Source organism: Scylla paramamosain, chromosome 37, assembly GCF_035594125.1.
Source record: "Scylla paramamosain isolate STU-SP2022 chromosome 37, ASM3559412v1, whole genome shotgun sequence".
Classification (NCBI taxonomy): Eukaryota; Metazoa; Arthropoda; class Malacostraca; order Decapoda; family Portunidae; genus Scylla; species Scylla paramamosain.
This window is the reverse complement of record NC_087187.1, coordinates 12,378,350-12,400,429: the sequence shown is the minus strand read 5'-3', so window position 1 is coordinate 12,400,429 and position 22,080 is coordinate 12,378,350. Positions and strand designations below refer to the sequence as shown.

The following is a 22,080-nucleotide window of genomic DNA, read 5'->3' as shown; positions in this document are numbered from 1 at the left end:
CTTTAATATTTCCAAACTGTAGGGATGGGGGTGATAAAGACTGGCCTGAGGTCACCGAGTGACTATGGACTGGAAGTTTTGGGGATGGGGGTGACGTAAGATGTCTTCCAGTCCGCCGGACAAGAGTGTTGGGAGAGAGAGGCGTTTATTATGGAGCATAGCGGTGTTGCTAACTCTGCAGCAAACTCCTTGTAAATTTTTATAGAAAGGTCAGTGGGTGTGGAGGGGAGGAAAGGTCTGACAGATAGCGGCAAAGTGATCGTTAATCTCTTGAGCCGCGAGATAAGCAGGAAGGTGTGAGGTGCAAGGAAGAGATGAAGGGTACTTTTGTAGGCCACACAAACCTTTGATCTTAGCGTAACACTGTCTGTTGTTTGTAGGCTTGAGGTGGTGTATCTTGTCCGGGTAATAGCTTGCCTTAGCAGCCTTAATCTCCCTGATCACTGTTTCTTAGTTTCCTGTATAGGACCGGGCAGGAGTGGAACGCCCTGGTCTGCTGACGCATGAGTCTTTTAATGCGGGGCGTCATCCAGGGGGCATCAGTCGGGTGCACTGTGACGCTCATGGCTGTGAAGTAGCGGTGGAAGGCTTCTGTGGTGGTGGCCACGTAATTGTGCCATTTTGAGTGGACGTCCTCCACATCCAGCACCTCGATCCACGGGTGTTGTGTCACCCACTGCCCAAACTTCCTCATGGCTGGAGCGGTGGGTCCTGGTGACAGCTGACTGGGGGGTCGAAGTGGTGTGTGTGGGTGTCGACAGTATAGAGAGATGGGTGCTCCGTCCCATGAGAGGCAGCGGCTTGGGGGGCAAGTACTGCTGGCACAGGTCTATCAATGTGTGTTATTGTGTGTTAACTGTTTTTCCTAAAGTGGTTGTCAATTCTTCTGCAGCTGGGGGTGTTAAATGCTGTTTGGAGTATCCTCCTTGTCTGTGGGTCGGTAAAACAGTCTGGCGACCTCAACTTAGTGTGATCTGAAGTTACAACTGTCATGAAAAGGGTGCAGGAGTCACAAGTCAGCCCTTCACTGAGTCTACGTAGGAGGTGGCTAGTCCTGGTGCGGCAGCTTGGTGAAGGGGCTGGGAATTGTGGTCGTAACAAAGCCCTCTAGTTGTATTACCCAATAGTCTCCACCAGCTAGCACTGTGTCTTTCTGCATTATCTGTCACCCTTGAGGTATGGGCACGGATTGAGACGTGGGAACATGAATCCCACACTTGTCGCAGGAGGTGACTCATGCACGAGGCGAGGAATAGGAACGAGGGTGCAACCACCCCCTTTCGCCCGCTCATGTCGCACTGCTAAATGACACAAGTAAAGCGGCTGTCTTTCGAAAATAATCATGATCAAACTACAATGGTTGAATGCATACTGATTAGTCTATATGCAAGGAGAACTCTTCAACTAAATAATATGTGGAACTCAAAATGAAAAGATAACTGGAAATATGAAATTTAAATGAAGAGGGTGACTATGTGCGGGCGACTGGTTAAACATTCATCGTGCATCTGGCGTCTCCATGCTTCATTCCTGCTACCTTCTTACGTTCCTCCATTTCCTCCTACTTTTCTTTCTTCCTTCTCAATTCCTCTCTTCGCTACTTATGCCTCACATAACAATATATATATATATATATATATATATATATATATATATATATATATATATATATATATATATATATATATATATATATATATATATATATATATATTAACTCTACTCGTCTCACAATGTAAGAGAAAATATTAACTCTAAATTTATCTACAGCTGGAAATACACAATCATCCACGTACTAAGGGGAGAACAGGTAAGACTGACGCAACACAATGAGGCTTTAATATTCTGAGAGCAACCACCTACGCCCTCCAGAATATTACAGCATTCATGTCTGGGTTCAGGTTGCCTCTGATCTCTCGGAAGATAGACTCTATCACTTTAAAACTGATGAGTCTCAAGAGAAAACAGACAACTGAACACGAAACACACACACACAAAAAAAAAATAAATAAATAATAAGTAAATAATAATAATAATAATAATGATAATAATAATAATAATAATAAATGAATAAGGAAAGAAAGAATATCCTTTGGTCACGATAACGTATAAAACAGAGGACCAGCAGCATTTAAATAAAAGGAACACAAGACAAAACTAGTCAACTCGACTCAAAACGCTAAAACACAGACTAAGGACAAATACCCACGAAAATGCACGGACCGAGTAGGCAGACACTCTGCAGACTCAGGAGGTTAGAGTGCGGTGACACCAGGCAGTTAATTAGCCAACAAATTATTTACTTGTGTTGACTTACAAAAAAGTAAATCCCATCCCATATGTACCTTGATATATATGTCCGTCACCAGCTCTCTGGGCTCACATCAGACCAATACAACTCAATCTGGCCTACTGGCTTGAAAGCTGAGAAAGGGAAATACTCTCACGCTGGATCAAGGATTCTACATCAGAGGATACGGCCTCAATGGGAGGGCCGGAGAAATCGGCTAGTGAGTTTCGATAGTAACAATTTGGGCGCTGGTCACCATCAGCTGAATGTTGCCTGGGCGGAAGAGGAACGAGCGTTACCCATAATATCCGGATTCAAAAATAGCTTCTTGTGCAGGCAAAAGTCGCTGCTTAAAATAAATAAATAAATAAATAAAATAAATAAATGAATCTACAGGTGATGAGATTCCATGTATTGCCCACTGATGTCTAAAGGTATGTGTGAAAGTTTGATGACGTAGACCGAAGTAATATTGGCCAAATTCAAATAACAAACAGTGTAAATAAAGGGAATCCTGTCACATCCGATGACTTCTTTCTATTTTTAGTAAATTGTGATTGTTACCAAATGCTGTAGGTTTTATTCATTGGTCGTAAGCGATAGATAGAGGTTATGCAGATAGCTGTGGAGACTGTAAAATTTAATACTGAACGTTATGCTGGTCTGGCTTGAGTAGTTTGTTGGCACATTTGCAGGCCATTAAGGAGGTCGGATGTGCTAGATAGACTTTGTTTGGGTCTTTGAAAATATTAAACAAGTTAATATTGACAGTAACCATCTCTTGGTGTGAGAAGAGGCCACAGTTCCTTCTGGCATGCGTGGCACTGCTGTCAGGCATACTATCGTGCGAGTGTAATGTCTTGAAGATTATTATTCTATTCTATCATCTTGTCTTGTGTAGTTTTCCTGATTACCTCTTGGTTGAGTGCAAAATTAATTACTATATGGAATGAAAACAAACAAAAAATAATAAATTTCCAATAATTAGTAGAATAAAAAAGAATTTAAAAAAACATACAAACTCATTTGTTACATTCGTTTTTTTTTGCAAAACCGATGTAGCAATTTGTATTTGTTAGATGATGTAACTCCATATTGATAAAAAAGAAACAGCAAACTATTATATTAGTTTCCTGGAAATTTTAAGCCTCTTCAGCTTGCCTTTCTTATCATTTATGAGTCATGTGTCTAAATTACCATTTTGTTGCAGGTGTGTGACATGGCTCCATGGTCTCAGTATAAATGCAGGTCCACTGTGATGCCAAGGACTGCTGCTGAGTGATACAGTCATGGCTTCATGCTCTCAGTATCCCTTGAGAGGAACTTACACGCTGCAGGGACCACTGTTATGCGAAGGGGCGACTGCTCAGTGATGGCGTCAATGGCTCCATGCTCTCAGTATACCTTAAGAGAAACTCACACGCTGCAGGGCCCATTGTGATGCCAAGAGGCGGCTAGTCTGTGATGTAGTTATACGTGCTGCAGGTAAGGTATCTGTTCACTTAGTTAACAAATAAAACATTATAACTAATGCATACTGTCAAGAGAAAAAGTAATAGGAAGATGATTTATATAACAGTGGAGTAATTATAGCAAATCAAATTGTGCTGATTACTATGATTCTATGATTAATTTTTGTAAAGGCTGCTTTTCTTTAGATGGCTGTCAAAAAACAGGAACCATTATCCCATTTTATATTGCGATATAACGCAATATAAAATGAAAGTAGTAAGAATGAATGAGAAAAGAATAATAAATGAGAGAGATACAATGATAAGAAGAGAGACAGGTTGTTATCGAGACTTACACCCGTCCTGCTGGCTCACGTACGTACTTAGCTTGAAACTCCTAAGATATTTATCCTCGCAATTAGTCATGTTCCCCACATAAATTTCCTTACTTTCCCTTTTCCATTCAATTTGAATCTCACCTAGTATTTATTAGAAGAGCTGCTCTTAACAATAAAGTAATCAGTATTCACCTAGCCTCCCTAGTTGATCATTAGAATTTTGAGAAGTAAAGTGTTTTGTTCACGCGCGGGGAGCAGTGTGTGTGTGTGTGTGTGTGTGTGTGTGTGTGTGTGTGTGTGTGTGTGTGCCGCCCCCACGCTTTTTTTTTGCTTCTTGTGCCCCCTCCCCTTAGCAACAGAGTGGGGTGGGAGAGTGGCGCACTTTCTCATTCAGTCACTACCCAGCATTTGGACGGACCAGATGCACTGTGACGTGTTCTAATATTAGACGGAGAGTAGGATGGGATAACAGTTATGTTAGTCGGGTCAGTTGCTTCAAAGGGATAAGTGAGTTATTACCGGCCTGCTTATATAGAATGGGAGTCTCCATAGTAGTTTGCCAGAAAGGGTAGTTATGTCACACACTATACACAGGGAAGTGACTCCTTGGCTGCGTATGTGTGAAAGCCGAGCTCACACAGTGAGCGATGACTGACCCTCCTGTGTGTTTATGGGCATTCTTTTGCAGTAGTTTCTCGTGTCTCTTATAGTGAGTTTGTTTTGTCTTAAATGCTACTGCTGGCTGATGCAGTTTAACCGCAGAGGACTTGAGTAATTACCTGCCTAGTGAACTTTACTCTCTCCTCAGGTTCCGACAAGGCCTGCCATCCAGGGATCAGTAAACGACATTACTCGGCTTAAGGCTATAACACTCAGTTGGGGAGTGAGAAGAATCGTCCCAGAGGGTGAATGTTCAATGAGATATTATATCTCGACCATATACGTGTTATTGTATGTTATAACTTTTTTTTTGTTTTTTTTTCTTGTACGTGGTTGTCGATTCTTTCGCAGCTGTGGGTGTTTTGAGTATTTTCCTTTTGGTGACCTCAACTTAGTATGACCCAGAGTTACGACTGTGGTGAAAAGGGTGCAGGAGTCACAATGGACATTGTACATCCATATTTGAGCTCTGCACTGAGTCCACGCAGAAGGTGGCTCAAGGATGTTAGTCCAGGTGTGGCTCCTTTGTGAAGGGGCAATGATTTGTGGTCGTAACAGAAACTGGCGACGTCTCCAGGATAGCTGGGAGCTTCGTCGCCACGTGGAAAAAAAGTTTGTTGTTTGTTTAATTGTCTTGTGCCCACATTTAGTGTAGGGCAGGACTGTTGGAGGGCAGGACTGTTAGCAGGGGTGACTCACGACCTGAGTCCTCTGCCTCTGATGGGAGTGGCACTGTATAATTAGCCCATTTCGGTGTGAGGAGACTTAATCCCACACATAGTGTCCACGGACGTAGTAGCCCTGCCCGCAGCGTTGGTGGCTTCTCCCAGACCGAAGGCATGTCTGGGGAATTGAGATTCAAACTGGAGATGAGGAGAATGGAGTTGGAAGCAGAAACTGAGGAAAGGAGACTGAAGACTGAGAAGGCTAGAGAAGCCAGGAGGCTTGAAGCCGAGAGGGAAGCTAAGAGGCTTGAGGCCTAGAAGAAGGAAATGAGATTACTTGAGGCGGAGAAAGACGCGAGTATGTATGAAAAGGAAATGAAGATCCCTTAGGCTAAAAAGAGAAAAGGAAGAAGCTGAGAAGAATATAATATTTGAGTTGGTGAAGACTAGGATTGAAGTTAATTCACTTCATGGCTTGAGGAGAGAAGGATGAGGAGTTAAGGAGGATACAGTAGAACGTCAGAGGGTGAGGTGTTTGAAAGTGATACCAGAGTTTGATGAGAAAAAGGTTACCGAATGGTTTAGGAGACTTGAGAAGAAAGCTTCAGAATTTGATTGGCCACAGGAGAGGTGGGTTGCCCTGGTGGCTAATATGTTGAAAGGTAGGGACTTGGGAATCTGTGATAGGATGTCGGTTGAGGATTTAGAGGATTATGAGGAGTTTAAGACTGACATCCTGAGTGCTTATGAGCTGCGGCCGGAGGTATAGCGGATGCAGTTCTTCGGAGGGAAGAAAAGGCCCAGTGACTCAAATCTTGATAAGATAAGATAAGATAATTCATTCGTCAAGTTGTAATACAAAATGTAATACAAATGAAATTCATTTTGGCTTAAGAGCTCCCTAGTAGTTGCTTATACATAACATTAAAAAGTAAATAAAATCAGTAAAACAATAAAACATGAAATCAGTAAAACAATAAAACAATAAAACATTAAGAAAAGAGTCATTACATGGGCTATCGTATACATGCAATATCGAGCTATTTTTGCCCTCATCATGAACCATCACATACAGTAACCATGAATACTTGAATCTAAAAATTATAGTGATGATAGATGATTGGAAAGGAGAATGCTTTTAGGTACAAATGACTTCCTATATCTGTCAGTACGCTGCATGGGCAGAGCTAACCTTCTACCAGATTTTAGATTTGTGTAACAGTTATGTAGCGGATGAGTGATATCTTTCATTATCCTGTCCACTTGTTTCATTGTACCTGCCTGATAGAGCTTATCTAATGATATGGTCCTAATTTTCCTGCCTTCTTAATCCTTCCCAGCTTATTTTTATCTTTACAGGTAAGCTTTTAATACCAGGCAGTGATCGAAAAGTTTAGGACTGGTTCCAACAGTGATTTGTAGAATAGGCTAATGATCACTTTATCTACATGTAAGTTACGCAAAATACGTACAAAGTGTAGTCTTTGGTTACATTTCCTTGACACCATACCTGTATTGACACTGCCCTTCAACTGGTCATCGATCATAAAGCCAAGATACTTATACTGGTTTACTCTTTCTACGTTTTCTTCCCTAATTGTTAATAGGTCTGGTACATGTTTATTTTTAGTTCTGAAATCAAATATCATCTCCTTAGTTTTCTTTACATTGAGCTCCAAAAAAAAATTGTTTACTCCAATCAACAATTTTTTTTAACCTGAGTTAAATAGCTTTCATAATTATCATTTACAAATTTTCCTGAGATAACTGTATCATCAGCATATTTCACAATAGTACAGTCATCAATTCCACCTCTACAATCATATGTGTACAAGGTGAAAAGAACAGGGGACAACACACAACCTTGTGGGGCTCCTGTGTTAGTTAATATCACATCAGACTTAACATTGTTTACATTGGTATACTGGGATCTCTGGGGTAAAAAAGCTAAAGATCCTTTTTAAGATATTTCTATTTACACCCATTTCTAGCATTTTATTGAACAGAATATGAGGTTGCATTGTATTAAATGCTGAACTAAAATCAATAAACAGTGCTCTAATTTGTGATTTGGGCTTATGTAAATGTTTGTTAACAACATTCAATAATGTAATTGTCGCATCCTGTACACTCCTATTATTAAAATAAGCAAACTGCATAGGGTCTTTTATATTATTATTTTTTTTTTTCACAGATGTAATTTTTCAATACACTTTCTAAACATTTCATAATATTAGATGTTAATACTACAGGTCTAAAATCTTTGGGATCTTTTGGACAGTTAATTTTTGCAATAGGTTTTACTTCAGATTCTTTCCATTTATAAGGTACCACTCCCTGATCTACTGAATCTTGAAATAATGTTGTCAGTACGGGTGTCAGTTGTTTTGCACAATGTTTAAGTACCATAGCAGGCATTCCGTCTGGCCCTGTAGCTTTACCTGCCCGTATATTCTACAGGGACTTCTGCACGCCTAATTATTATTCTTTCATCATTATGAGATTGAATTTCTGTCATTACTTCATTACACGCATCACTGAAATCATGGCTTTCAAAATCTCGCAAAGAACGCGTTCATTTCGTTTACATATGTGTTGATATTTTCTAGTTCAGGCACACTCTGTTTCTTCTTGTGCCCACACAGGGTTTTAAGTTCCTTCCAAGCGTCTTTCACTCTATTTGTCTTAAACAAGCCTTAAACTTTTTCTTTGTGTATTCTTTTAGAATCAGATATTTTTTTATCTATGTTTCTTTGCAATATTCTTCTTTCAGCATCACTTCTATTACGCTCGAGTCTGTGTTTTTCATTTAGCATAGATTTTAGCTCTGTATTAATCCATGGTTTATTGTTTGGGTATATCGTTATTTTCTTGGTAGGTACGATCATATCAAAGAAGAAGTGGAAATAACCATCGAAAATATCTAAGTTGGTGTTGATGTCAATTCCGTTTTCTATCAGGACAGACCAGTTTGTACACTCAAAACACGCTTGTAGTTGCCTGTTATTATCATCTCATTTTCTAATTTCAGTTTCTTTCGGTTTAACTCTTCTCAGTAGCTGTTTATATGTAGGAACACAATAGAGCATGTTATGGTCTCCATTTCCAATGTTAGGTCGTTTAAAAACTTTGTATCCATCCTTAATGTTACAATACATCTTATCTGGTGTAACGTTGCCTCTTGTGAAATAATGCACTGTTTGGAACTTTTCCTTGAAAATCGCAATGATTAAAATCACCTAAAACAATAATTGCGCTGTTCGGGCTTTCGTTTTCACGGTTTGTAACACAGTTTTCTAGTGTATCACCAGCTATAGATTCATCCGCATCCGGGGGTATATACAAGTACTACATTTATCTTGCTAAGTTCACGTGATAGGTAAAAGGGTCGACAGGTAAGCGCTAAATACTCGATGTTGTTGTCACAGTAGCTTTCCTTAATTTTAATTTGTGAACACCATCTGTCATTTACATAAGCAGCAACGCCACCCCCTCGGTTCTTATCAACACCTCTCCTGTCAGACCGCACCAACACAAACTCATCAATAGTCACTGTGCTATCCGCATCCCAATCCTGTAACCAGGTTTCCGTGAGGGCGATTACTGCACTGTCTTTATATTCTCGGATAAACCTACAGTTGGTGCACAGCTCATCCATTTTATTTCTAATTTAGCGTATATTACCAAAGGTGATAGCTGGTAGTGGGGTTCTCATACCACGTCTCCTCATTCTCACTCGCACACCGCTGCGCCGCCCTCTTCTCCCCTTGCGGTGCTTTCCTGTCGTTGCATTTTCAGAGTATTTCTTCTCATTGTGACTTGCCTGTAGTTCTTGTAGTCTTCTTACGTCATTAATGAACTCAGCAGGTAGAGGTGAGTCCAGGTTGGGTCGCAAGTCGAGCAGGGAAGCACTGTCGTACTGCATGTTTACGTTCGTGGCTGCAGTCACCATCATAACACACAGAATTACACCACACAGCACGTGTATTTTCCGGTTACGCAGTTTCAGAGTTGCTCTAGAGGCATTCATGGTTACCGTAGAACAGCCCCAAGAGTGCAGACTTGCCAAAAATGTTGAAAAAAAAGAGGTAAAAAGTCGGAAGCTCCAGCGCCGGGGCAGCCGTCGAACAGCGCCATAAGCACACATTTGAGTGTGCTTATGTCATTATTGCAAGAACACTGGGCATTTCAAGTACATTTGCCCTAAGTTAGTGTCCGCCAATGCTTCCAAGACGCCCCAGAAGCCGGTAGCCTTAATTCTGTCCCAGGGTCAAGACCAAGAGAGTGAAGTCCGGGGTGTGTTTAATTGTGAGGGTGGAAAGGCCAATATGACTGCCCCCTCATCTCTTTTTTTTTTTTTTTTTTTTGTAGGAAGGACACTGGCCAAGGGCAACAAAAATCCAATAAAAAAATGCACACTGAAATGCCAGTCCCATAAAAAGGTCAAAGTAGTGGTCAAAAATTGATGAATAAGTGTCTTGAAACCTCCCTCTTGAAGGAATTCAAGTCATAGGAAGGTGGAAATACAGAAGCAGGCAGGGAGTTCCAGAGTTTACCAGAGAAAGGGGTGAATGACTGAGAGTACTGGTTAACTGTTGCGTTAGAGAGGTGGACAAAATAGGGATGAGAGAAAGAAGAAAGTCTTGTGCAGCGAGGCCGCGGGAGGAGGGGAGGCATGCAGTTAGCAAGATCAGAAGAGCAGTTAGCATGAAAATAGCGGTAGAAGACAGCTAGAGATGTAACATTGCGGCGGTGAGAGAGAGACTGAAGACAGTCAGTTAGAGAAGAGGAGTTGATGAGACGAAAAGCTTTTGATTCTACCCTGTCTAGAAGAGCAGTATGAGTTGCCCCTCCCCCCTCCCAGACATGTGAAGCATACTCCATACATGGACGGATAAGGCCCTTGTACAGAGTTAGCAGCTGGGGGGTTGAAAAAAAACTGGCGGAGACGTCTCAGCTTCATATAAGCTGTTTTAGCTAGAGATAAGATGTGAAGTTTCCAGTTCAGATTATAAGTAAATGACAGACCGAGGATGTTCAGTGTAGAAGAGGGGGAACAGTTGAGTGTCATTGAAGAAGAGGGGATAGTTGTCTGGAAGGGTGTGTCGAGTTGATAGATGGAGGAATTGAGTTTTTGAGACATTGAACAATACCAAGTTTGCTCTGCCCCAATCAGAAGTTTTAGAAAGATCAGAAGTCAAGCGTTCTGTGGCTTCCCTGCGTGAAATGTTTACTTCCTAAAGGGTTGGACGTCTATGAAAAGACGTGGAAAAGTGCAGGGTGGTATCATCAGCGTAGGAGTGGATAGGACAAGAAGTTTGGTTTAGAAATCATTAATGAATAATAAGAAGAGGGTGGGTGACAGGACAGAACCCTGAGGAACACCACTGTTAATGGATTCAGGAGAAGAACAGTGACCATCTAGCACAGCAGCAATAGAACGGTCAGTATGGAAACTTGAGATGAAGTTACAGAGAGAATGAGAGAAGCCGTAGGAGGGTAGTTTGGAAATCAAAGCTCTGTGCCAGACTCTATCAAAAGCTTTTGATATGTCCAAGGCAACAGCAAAAGTTTCACTAAAATCTCTAAAAGAGGATGACCAAGACTCAGTAAGGAAAGCCAGATCACCAGTAGAGCGGCCTTTACGGAACCCATACTGGCGATCAGTTGTGAAGTGATAGATGTTTAAGAATCTTCCTGTTAAGGATAGATTCAAAAACTTTAGATAGGTAGGAAATTAAAGCAATAGGACGGTAGTTTGAGGGATTAGAGCGGTCACCCTTTTTAGGAACACTGTGAGGTCTGAATTAGACTGGTGGGGTCCATATTTATGCAAAGGCACTGTTGAGATTGATGGGGTTACGTACCCCATTACATTTTTGAGAGACAGCAGCACAGCAGTCGCTGTGCAGGAAGGTGACTGCGAGGCAAGTTGCCTCTGATCAGCTTGTGTGGTGCCGGGGGACTGGCGCTGCGGAGAGCTTCGCTACGGCGCAGATTAGACTGTCATGCTCGCTACTGACCGCGGAGGCGCGTTTGGAATCCTAAGGGGAGGCGAGTATCCCGGCGTCGGGTGCCCGCGGGATCTATGACTCTGGGGGTCGACTGCAATAAGGCAGGGCTACCACAAAGTGAGCGCAGTGTTTGCCGCAGTTTTGGCAAAGTGCCCAGATGCCTATCCCGCTGCTAGTAAGGATTTTGACGAGGCAGAGTTAGACTTGTCTTTGAGTCAGTGTGCTGGGGCTGAACGTGGAAGCGCAGAGCCACCACAGAAAGTACCTGACTTTATGGAGAGTGTTGCCCAGGGTGACGCTGGAGTGATGAGTTTGGGTTGTGCGTTTGATGGCTTGCCTCACCCTGTGCAGCCTCTCGGAGGTGGCATTCAGGGGGAGTTGTTACCTGGTGTTGAGGCTGTGGGCGCCTGAACTTAGTCTGGGCCCCAGCTAGTTGTGTCTGGAGTATCAGGGATAGCTGTCGAGGGCGGGAAGACTCCTGACTGCTGGGGAGGAGGAAGTTTCCTCCCCTGCGGGGTGCACGAGAGACGCGGAGCAGACCACTCTCCTACCGGGACCAGACATGGTGAGTGTTTACTCACGTGGTGAGTCACCCGTGCTGGCAACTGCTGCAACAACTGTCAGTGTAGTTCAGGAGGGTTCTGCCCCTCCAGTGCTGGCCCACTACTTGTCAAGGTAGGAGTGAATGGTAAGGAAGCAGAGGGTCGGGCAATGTGTGTTGAGAACAACGATATTGTGAATAGCCAGCGGAGAGAGGAGAACTGAGGTTTGATTAAGGAGACCCTGGTGCTAGAAGCACGTAGCGGCTTGGTGCTTGGTCGTTTTGGAGTCGGGATGTCGGGATGACTCGTGAGCGTTTAGCGCGGTTTTGTTGGTCAGGTGTGGCCACGTTTGTTGGGCGTAACCGTGCGAGTCAGGCTGGCAAGCCTGATGACCACTTGTCTGGGGCTTCTTTCCGTTGTGCTATAGTTAGTATTGTTTCCCCTGGTGTGGGGATTGTTAGTAATGTTACTCGCCTAATTCCTCTTTCCTGGACAAGTTGTTATGATGTATTTGACGTAAGTGTTACGCTGCCGCGTCGAGAGGCAACGCTGTGTAAGGCTGCTGGTGATAGTGTGTTCCTTGCCACTTATGAAGCACTCTGTGTTGTTTGACCGAGTTGTTGTTGATGATTGTCAGGTGCTGGGCTCGAGAAGTTTAGTCTGTGTTGGTGAATGTCGGCTTCCTTGAGGCGAGAGGGTATCGGGTCTGATGGGAGAGGCTTGCACACGGGAGCAGTTGCTGAGACCAGTGGGACTGACCCAGTGGCACGTTGGCCGGGTTCATGTTAGAGATTGGCTGTTGTTTTGTGACAGCCACATGTTTGTTTGACTCCGTGTGCAAGGATGGGTGTGCTGCGTCATGGAAAGGAGTAGCTGTTAGCTCGATGTGGCGATACTTGTGTCATCAAGGGGCCAGCGGGAGAATTGCTGAGTCATTTAGTGTTGTACCTGACAGTGAGACGCAGGCTTGGTGGTGTCACACTCGGGAAAAAGTATTTTATTTTATTGAGAGTGGCCCAAGGGCGCCTCTTAGTTTTGTCAAGGAAGTGACAGTTTTATTTTATCAATTTTATGGGTGTGGCATGGAGCTCCACGGAACCAGAAGCGGGCAAGCAGGAGTAATGGCGTGGGTAGTAAAGGCCTGAGGTAGAGTTTTGTGTGGCCGTGAAGTATTTTGCCCGGCCCAGTCGTGATGATGATGCACCAGGAGGCTACTGTCTTTGATGGACTTAATACGTGGTGCAAGAAAGCAGGGATGTCATTGTTGCATGGTGATACTGATGCTTGTACCGTATGGAGAAGATACAAATGGGGCAAGGAGTGTAGTGAAGAGCGTAGGAGGAGAGGTGAGAGTAGATGAAGAAACAGAAAAGGCAGAGGACGGAGACGGAGACGACGGAGACGGAGGAAGAGAGACCCGAATCACAGACAGAGTTGGCTCATATATGGCTGCTGGAAAGGAGATTCCAATATGATGCCTTGCAGAAGAAAGTGAGGCAGCAGGGAAACAAATCTTGCTTTTCTCTTTACTTAACAAGATACGTAGAGAAGGAATACAAGGGTCACAGCACAGCTATGAACGAGTACTGGCAGAGGGGCAGCGAGCAGGTGGCAGGTGCGGTGGTGGCTAGGTATCTGAGGTGTTCTCGTCTCTAGGCGGACCACCTTGCCTTGCTCCAGTCACTCGCCCCTGTTGCTGACGTCACTCCTGCCTACGTTGCAATCGTAATTTTTTTTTCTTTTTTTATGTAGGAAGGATACTGGCCAAGGGCAACAAAAATCTAATAAAAAAAATGCCCACTGAAATGCCAGTCCCATAAAAGGGTCAAAGCAGTAGTCAAAAATTGGTGGATAAATGTCTTGAAACCTCCCTCTTGAAGGAATTCAAGTCGTAGGAAGGTGGAAATACAGAAGCAGGCAGGGAGTTCCTGAGTTTATCAGAAAAAGGGATGAATGATTGAGAATACTGGTTAACTCTTGCGTTAGAGAGGTAGACAGAATAGGGGTGAGAGAAAGAAGAATGTCTTGTGAAGCGAGGCCGCGGAAGGAGGGGAGGCATGCAGTTAGCAAGATCAGAAGAGCAGTTAGCATGAAAATAGCGGTAGAAAACAGCTAGATATGCAACATTGCGGCGGTGAGAGAGAGGCTGAAGACAGTCAGTTAGAGAAGAGGAGTTGATGAGACGAAAAGCTTTTGATTCCATCCTGTCTAGAAGAGCAGTATGAGTGGAACCCCCCCAGACATGTGAAGCATACTCCATACATGGACGGATAAGGCCCTTGTACAGAGTTAGCAGCTTGGGGGGTGAGAAAAACTGGCGGAGACGTCTCAGAACACCTAACTTCATAGAAGCTGTTTTTGCTAGAGATGAGATGTGAAGTTTCCAGTTCAGATTATAAGTAAAGGACAGACCGAGGATGTTCAATGTAGAAGAGGGAGACAGTTGAGTGTCATTGAAGAAGAGGGGATAGTTGTCTGGAAGGTTGTGTCGAGTTGATAGATGGAAGAATTGAGTTTTTGAGGCATTGAACAATACCAAGTTTGCTCTGCCCCAATCAGAAATTTTAGAAAGATCAGAAGTTAGGCGTTCTGTGGCTTCCCTGCGTGATATGTTTACCTCCTGAAGGGTTGGACGTCTATGAAAAGACGTGGAAAAGTGCAGGGTGGTATCATCAGCGTAGGAGTGGATAGGACAAGAAGTTTGGTTTAGAAGATCATTAATGAATAATAATAAGAGAGTGGGTGACAGGACAGAACCCTGAGGAACACCACTGTTAATAGATTTAGGAGAAGAACATTGACCGTCTACCACAGTAGCAATAGAACGGTCAGAAAGGAAACTTGAGATTAAGTAACAGAGAGAAGGATAGAAACCGTACGAGGGTAGTTTGGAAATCAAAGCTTTGTGCCAGACTCTATCAAAGGCTTTTGATATGTCCAAGGCAACAGCAAAAGTTTCACCAATATCTCTAGAAAAGGATGACCAAGACTCAGTAAGGAAAGCCAGAAGATCACCAGTAGAGCGGCCTTGACGGAACCCATACTGGCGATCAGATAGAAGGTTGTGAAGTGATAGATGTTTAAGAATCTTCCTGTTGAGGATAGATTCAAAAACTTTAGATAAGCAGGAAATTAAAGCAATAGGACGGTAGTTTGAGGGATTAGAGCGGTCACCCTTTTTAGGAACAGGTTGAATGTAGGCAAACTTCCAGCAAGAAGGAAAGGTAGATGTTGACAGACAGAGCTGAAAGAGTTTGACTAGGCAAGGTGCAAGCACGGAGGCACAGTTTCGGAGAACAATAGGAGGGACCCCATCAGGTCCATAAGCCTTCCGAGGGTTTAGGCCAGCAACGGCATGGAAAACATCATTGCGAAGAATTTTAATAGGTGGCATGAAGTAGTCAGAGGGTCGAGGAGAGGGAGGAACAAGCCCAGAATCGTCCAAGGTAGAGTTTTTAGCAAAGGTTTGAGCAAAGAGTTCAGCTTTAGAAATAGATGTGATAGCAGTGGTGCCATCTGGTTGAAGTAGAGGAGGGAAAGAAGAAGAAGCAAAGTTATTGGAGATATTTTTGGCTAGATGCCAGAAATCACGAGGGGAGTTAGATCTGGAAAGGTTTTGACATTTTCTGTTAATGAAGGAGTTTTTGGCTAGTTGGAGAACAGACTTGGCATGGTTCCGGGCAGAAATATAAAGTGCATGAGATTCTGGTGATGGAAGGCTTAAGTACCTTTAGTGGGCCACCTCTCTATCATGTATAGCACGAGAACAAGCTGTGTTAAACCAAGGTTTAGAAGGTTTAGGACGAGAAAAAGAGTGAAGAATGTACCCCTCCATGCCAGACACTATCACCTCTGTTATGCGTTCAGCACACAAAGACGGGTCTCTGACACGGAAGCAGTAGTCATTCCAAGGAAAATCAGCAAAATACCTCCTCAGGTCCCCCCAACTAGCAGAGGCAAAACGCCAGAGGCACCTTCGCTTAGGGGGATCCTGAGGAGGGATTGGAGTGATAGGACAAGATAAAGATATGGGATTGTGATCGGAGGAGCCCAACGGAGAAGAAAGGGTGGCAGCATAAGCAGAAGGATTAGAGGTCAGGAAAAGGTCAAGAATGTTGGGCGTATCTCCAAGACGGTCAGGAATACGAGTAGGGTGTTGCACCAGTTGCTCTAGGTCATGGAGGATAGCAAAGTTGTTGCTCTAGGTCATGGAGGATAGCTAGTTCACCAGGATGGTCAGTGAAGGGAGAGGAAAGCCAAAGCTGGTGGTGAACATTGAAGTCTCCAAAAATGGAGATCTCTGCAAAAGGGAAGAGAGTCAGAATGTGCTCCACTTTGGAAGTTAAGTAGTCAAAGAATTTCTTATAGTCAGAGGAGTTAGGAGAGAGGTATACAGCACAGATAAATTTAGTATGAGAGTGACTCTGTAGTCGTAGCCAGATGTTGGAAAACTCGGAAGATTCAAGAGCGTTGGCACGAGAGCAGGTTAAGTCATTGCGTACATAAACGCAGCATCCAGCTTTGGATCGAAAATGAGGATAGAGAAAGTAGGAGAGAATAGAAAAGGGGCTACTGTCAGTTGCCTCAGACACCTAAGTTTTAGTGAGGAAAAGAAGATGAGGTTTAGAAGAGGAGAGGTGGTGTTCTACAGATTGAAAATTAGATCTTAGACCGCGAATGTTGCAGAAGTTAATGAAGAAAAAGTTGAAGGGGGGTGTCAAGACACTTAGGGTCATCAACAGAAAGGCAGTCCGACCTGGGGACATTTATGGTCCCCTCCCCAGATGGGGACTCCGAGGCTGGTGTAGGAGTCGCCATGATGATTTTAAAATTTTGGGGTGAAGGGTGTGTGTGTTATTAGGTGCTTGTAGTTTTGTGAGGAGGAAGAGAGTTGTCTTTAGAGGGCAGGCTGTGACTGCCCCCTTGTGTTGAGACACAAAGGGAAACGTTCAGTGAAGTCACAGCTGGGTTTAATGATAAGTTCACAGCACCCCCTGAACAGTGCTTTAGACCTCACTGGGAGTAATTATCGTTTCGGCAGGTGTCTATTGCCTCCTCTTAGGCAGTAGGCACCAACCACCAATTAACATCAGTTGTCCCAAAAGTTATTCACAGATACGATACTTTACAGTTCATAATATTACATTCCCCTGAATATTATATTCACACAGATTACACACTCGGGGCCTTCTAATCTTCTATGAACGCCTTGGAACCTCTCGATCCAACTCATCTTCAGCTGTAGCATCGTCGTTTTCTTCCTCCTCATCAGCCTGGGTAGAAAGCTGAATGAGAAGCGCATCGTTCTCACCGTCCGTGGTTGCAACATTCTCCTGAGGTGTCTGAGAAGTGCAGTGACGAAAATCCTTAATGTGGCGGGGGATTCCGTCGACTTCAACATCCTGGTGGGATAACACTTTTGTGACTCTACCTCTCTTATGCTGTCCATCACAATGAACATTAGATGATCTTATACACACTTCATCATCAATTTGGTAGGGGCCGTCTGCTTCTAACTTGCTTTCTTTACAGGGATCCAGTCCTCGGACTCCGACAGGATATGACAGGATACTGGTAGAGCATGTTAGCAGGAGCAGATGAAGGTTCGTGGTCATCGCAGGGCCTTAAGTCGTACAAATATATCGCCTCCGCTATAAAGCATCCTTTCCTCGCAGTAATAATCTTCATAGTTATATGACATCGTTCAACTATGCCATTTCCTGATGGAACATGTGCACATCTGAAACGTAGATGCGTATCCCATCTCTTAGCGAAGTCTGCAAACAGTCTACTGCAGGAAGCGGTGTCATTGTCCGTTAACAACTCTTCCGGGGCTCCACGTTCACAAAACTTTGCCTCTAACTGACTGATGATGTTGTCGCTGGTTTGAAGTCTCAGTTGACGCCAAATAGAAAATCGTGATGGCCCACAGTCGATAAGAGTTTGGTACGGCCGCCCACCTCAGTGAGTGATAGCCATACCAACTGTCTGCCAGACTCTCTCCACGTCCAGGCTCCCCTTCCGTCACTTTACAAATGCTGGGTCGATGGATTGGCACGCCTTACAATTCGCAACGACAGCTTGTACCTGCCGCCTGGTGACTGCTGGGTCTCTTCTTACAAAATAAAGTGTGCGTTTCACATCCGGATGACCTGGTGCATGATGTATCTCTCCAATCTTGTCATGTGGTACAGTGATGACGGCAGAACACACTGATTGCATGGCTATGGTGTAGGCATCGGAGACTTTCAGCCAGCGCTGCGGCATGCGTGTCAAACTGTCATCCTTGTTGTTGATTGAAGACATGACAACTTGAGGGCGCACTCCTCGACCAGCGACATTATTATGCCAACTTTCCTCCGAATGAGCATCTCGCTCACAGCCTTGGTCTTGAGCCTGCTTCTGCCGGAGAGGCCATCATAGATCCATCGATGCACCGTAGAAGAGTCTGTCATCAATTCCACCGTTCTGACCTTCCAGACGAGATTTAATCCTTTGATTACTGCATCCAACTCGGCCATGCTGATGTGACAGCTGGCGTCTTCGACGATGCTGCCGTCGATCTCTACTGCAACACCAAGCGCCAAGGAACTGGCATCTACCCACACTCTGACCTCGTCACCTCTGGCGCTCCAAGGTCCTCTCACAGGATCATTCTTCCTAACTTCGACCACGACCTCATCCAGAAACGTCCTTATTTCCTCATCGGCGATTAATTCATCCCATCTCTCAGAGAGGCAATTGGCCTTCCTTTTGATGAAAGCTGTTGACACTCGCAGCCAACCACACACAGGATAGTGGCCCACCAGTTTGCCGCAGAATGAAAACACCGCCCGCTTCGTCAGTTCATTTGTTACGTTGTCCACCTTGACGTCTCTCTTCTACACAAGGCCTCCCTGCTCTCCCCAAGATTCTCAGACCCAACACTCGTGTTCCATCAGTAAGCCGTTCGCATGGCCCAAATTTCTCGGGATTTTCTTTTACACGACTAGCCTCAACAATGTTTTCATTAACAAGAATGTCATCGATGTAAGCTGACGTTCCTTTTTCTAACAATTGGATCTTGTGAGAGAACACTGTTGAGCACTGCTTTCATAACTAACGGGGCAACGTTTAGGCTGAATCCCAGTCGCGTTAAGCAATACCTCTGGCCCTTAAAACTCACTGTCTGATACGGTCACAGGGAGTAGTGAATTCTAATCTGGAGATAAGCCTTAGCAAGGTCAATCACACAAACATTCTCCCCTTGCCTCCGCCATTCCCACAGTCTGTCAGAGCACACGTCAGAGTCTGCGTGAACGCGTCGATGTGTGCGTTGAGCTCTCTGAAGTCCATTACAGGCTTTCTTCTTGTTGCGTTGTACAACAGCCATCAGAGGAATCAGGCCCTTAGCCGGTCCATATTTATGTTAGTCGTACGGAAGTAACCATCCATCCTTTATCCACTTCTGGAGCTCCTCTTCATACAGGAGGAGGCACAGAGTATGCCCCTATCGTATTCCACAGGACACCAGGCTCCTTATGTAAAAAAAAAAAAAAAAAAAAAAAAAAAAAAAAAAAAAATTATTAGTGAGCCGTTAGTTTCTGTCTTTAGGAAATCACTGGAGTCGGGTGAGGTACCAGAAATGTGGAGGCAGGCTAATGTAGTACCCATCTTTAAGAAAGGGGATAAAACTTTAGCGTCTAATTATAGACCGGTCAGCTTAACTTCAGTTGTAGGTAAAATGTTAGAGTCAATAATAGCCAGGAACATTAGGGAACATTTAGACAAACATAACTTGATAAATCAGTCACAGCATGGCTTCACGAAGGGGAAGTCTTGCCTGACAAACTTGTTAAGTTTTTACAGTAAGGTGTACGAGGCAGTAGATAATGGAGATAGTTATGATATCTTATATCTGGACTTTAGTAAAGCATTCGACAAGGTGCCCCATCAAAGGCTCCTGAGAAAGGTTAGGGCGCACGGGATAGATGGGAAGGTGTTAGGTTGGATAGGGTCATGGCTTGGTAACAGGCGACAGAGAGTGCTAATAAACGGCTCGAAATCCGAGTGGGGTCATGTCATTAGTGGGGTGCCACAGGGATCAGTATTAGGGCCATTATTATTTCTAATATATATCAATGACTTGGATAGTGGAATTAATAGCGATGTTAGTAAATTTGCGGATGACACAAAGATAGGTAGATTAATTAGGTCAGAAGCGGATGCCATCGCCTTGCAGACAGACTTAGATAGAATGAATGAATGGACGGATAGATGGCAAATGCAATTTAATATCAATAAATGCAAAGTGCTTAGCGTAGGTAGAGGAAACCCACACAATAGGTACACATTAAACACCCAAACTCTGGTAGGTACAGGGTACGAGAAAGATTTAGGAGTTATAGTTAGCTCTGAACTCCGTCTAGGGAAACAATGCATAGAAGCCAGAAACAAGGCAAATAGGGTACTAGGATTCATTTTTAGGAGTGTTAAAAGTAGAAGGCCGGAGGTAATATTAAAGTTATACTTGGCGCTGGTCAGACCTCATCTAGACTACGCTGTGCAGTTCTGGTCCCCACATTACAGGAAAGATATAGGTCTATTAGAATCAGTACAGAGGAGAATGACTAAAAGGATACAGGGGATGAGGAGTATTCCTTACGAAGCGAGGCTGAAGCGGTTAAATTTACATTCTCTAGAGAGACGTAGGTTAAGAGGGGACCTGATAGAGGTCTTTAAGTGGTATAAGGGTTATAACAAGGGAGATGTAAGCAAAATTCTTAGGATCAGCAACCAGGGTAGAACAAGAAATAACGGGTTCAAGCTTGAAAAATTTAGGTTTAGGAAGGAGATAGGAAAAAATTGGTTCTCGAATAGAGTGGTAGATGAGTGGAACGGACTCAGTAATCATGTAGTTAGTGCTAGGACACTAGAGAGCTTTAAGAGAAGATTAGACAAGTTTATGGATGGGGATGATAGGTGGAAATAGGTAGGAGTGTTTCATACAGGGACTGCCACGTGTAAGCCTGGTCGCTTCTTGCAGCTTCCCTTATTTCTTATGTTCTTATGTTCTTATGTTCTTACCCTCGGACCACTTAAAGGCTGCCGTCCAACATTTGGACAAAGGGTCATAAGTAGCACTAAAATCAGGTTTGTCCACTCCCATCACGGTGTTACCAGCCACACATGGACGATACTTCGAGTACACCCGGTGTCCACCAACACACGACGACGGACACCCTCCACACTCACCATAGCACTTGGTAGCGGCTCACTCACTGCCCGCTATGACGAGGCTGGCGCTGATGCTCCCTCACCGTGCCCGTTTCCCGAACAACCGGAAGCAATGTTGTCTAAACCACGACATTGATAGCACCTCACTCGACTCCGTGTGCGGCCATGAGCTTATTGACGAGTTAAAACAGTCCTTGGCGAGATGATTATGGCCATCACATATATAAAGCCATGGACTTACGGCAGCTACACGAGGCGCGGTGCCATAGCCTGCTGTGGCGCCAAGGTACGCCTCCGATGACAATGATCCAAGGGGGCTGTCGTCCCTGATGACCGCCCTTGCCCGCGCCAGAACCGGGCTCAAATCGAGAGCCTCCATATGTGACCCAGCTCGGAGCAGCTGGCGAACGTCCTCCGGCAGTCCGGTCACGAAGGCGCAGGCAAGGGCTTTATCACTTATTCCGGCAAACAGGGACGCCAGGCGCCGAAGTTCAGACAAATACACATCTGGTGACTCCCCACTGCGCAATTTCATAGACCACGTAAGAGTCCACGGCAAATGCTGCCATCAGCGCCTCCTTCATCTTTTCAGTCTTTTTCCTGTCCGACTCGGCTAGCTGTAGGTACACGGCGAACGCACCTCCCGTTACATCATCGACACCAGCAGGGAAACAAATCTTGCTTTTTCTCATTACTTAACAAGATACGTAGAGAAGGAATACACGGGCCACGACACAGGTATGGACGACTACTGGCAGCGGACAGCGAACAGGAAGCAGGTGTGGTGGTGGCGAGGTGTCTGACGTGTCCTTATCTCCAGGCGGACCACCTCGCCTCCCTCCAGTCAGTCACTCGCTGCCGCCCATGTTCCTGGTATCACTCCTGCCTACGTGGCAACCCTAAT

General features: G+C 44.4%; 1 pseudogene; it reads right to left on the bottom strand.

Annotated features, from left to right (window-relative positions):
• Positions 1-12,615: 12,615 nt before the first annotated feature.
• LOC135091539 (uncharacterized) lies at positions 12,616-21,868 on the bottom strand (annotated as a pseudogene).
• Positions 21,869-22,080: the final 212 nt, after the last annotated feature.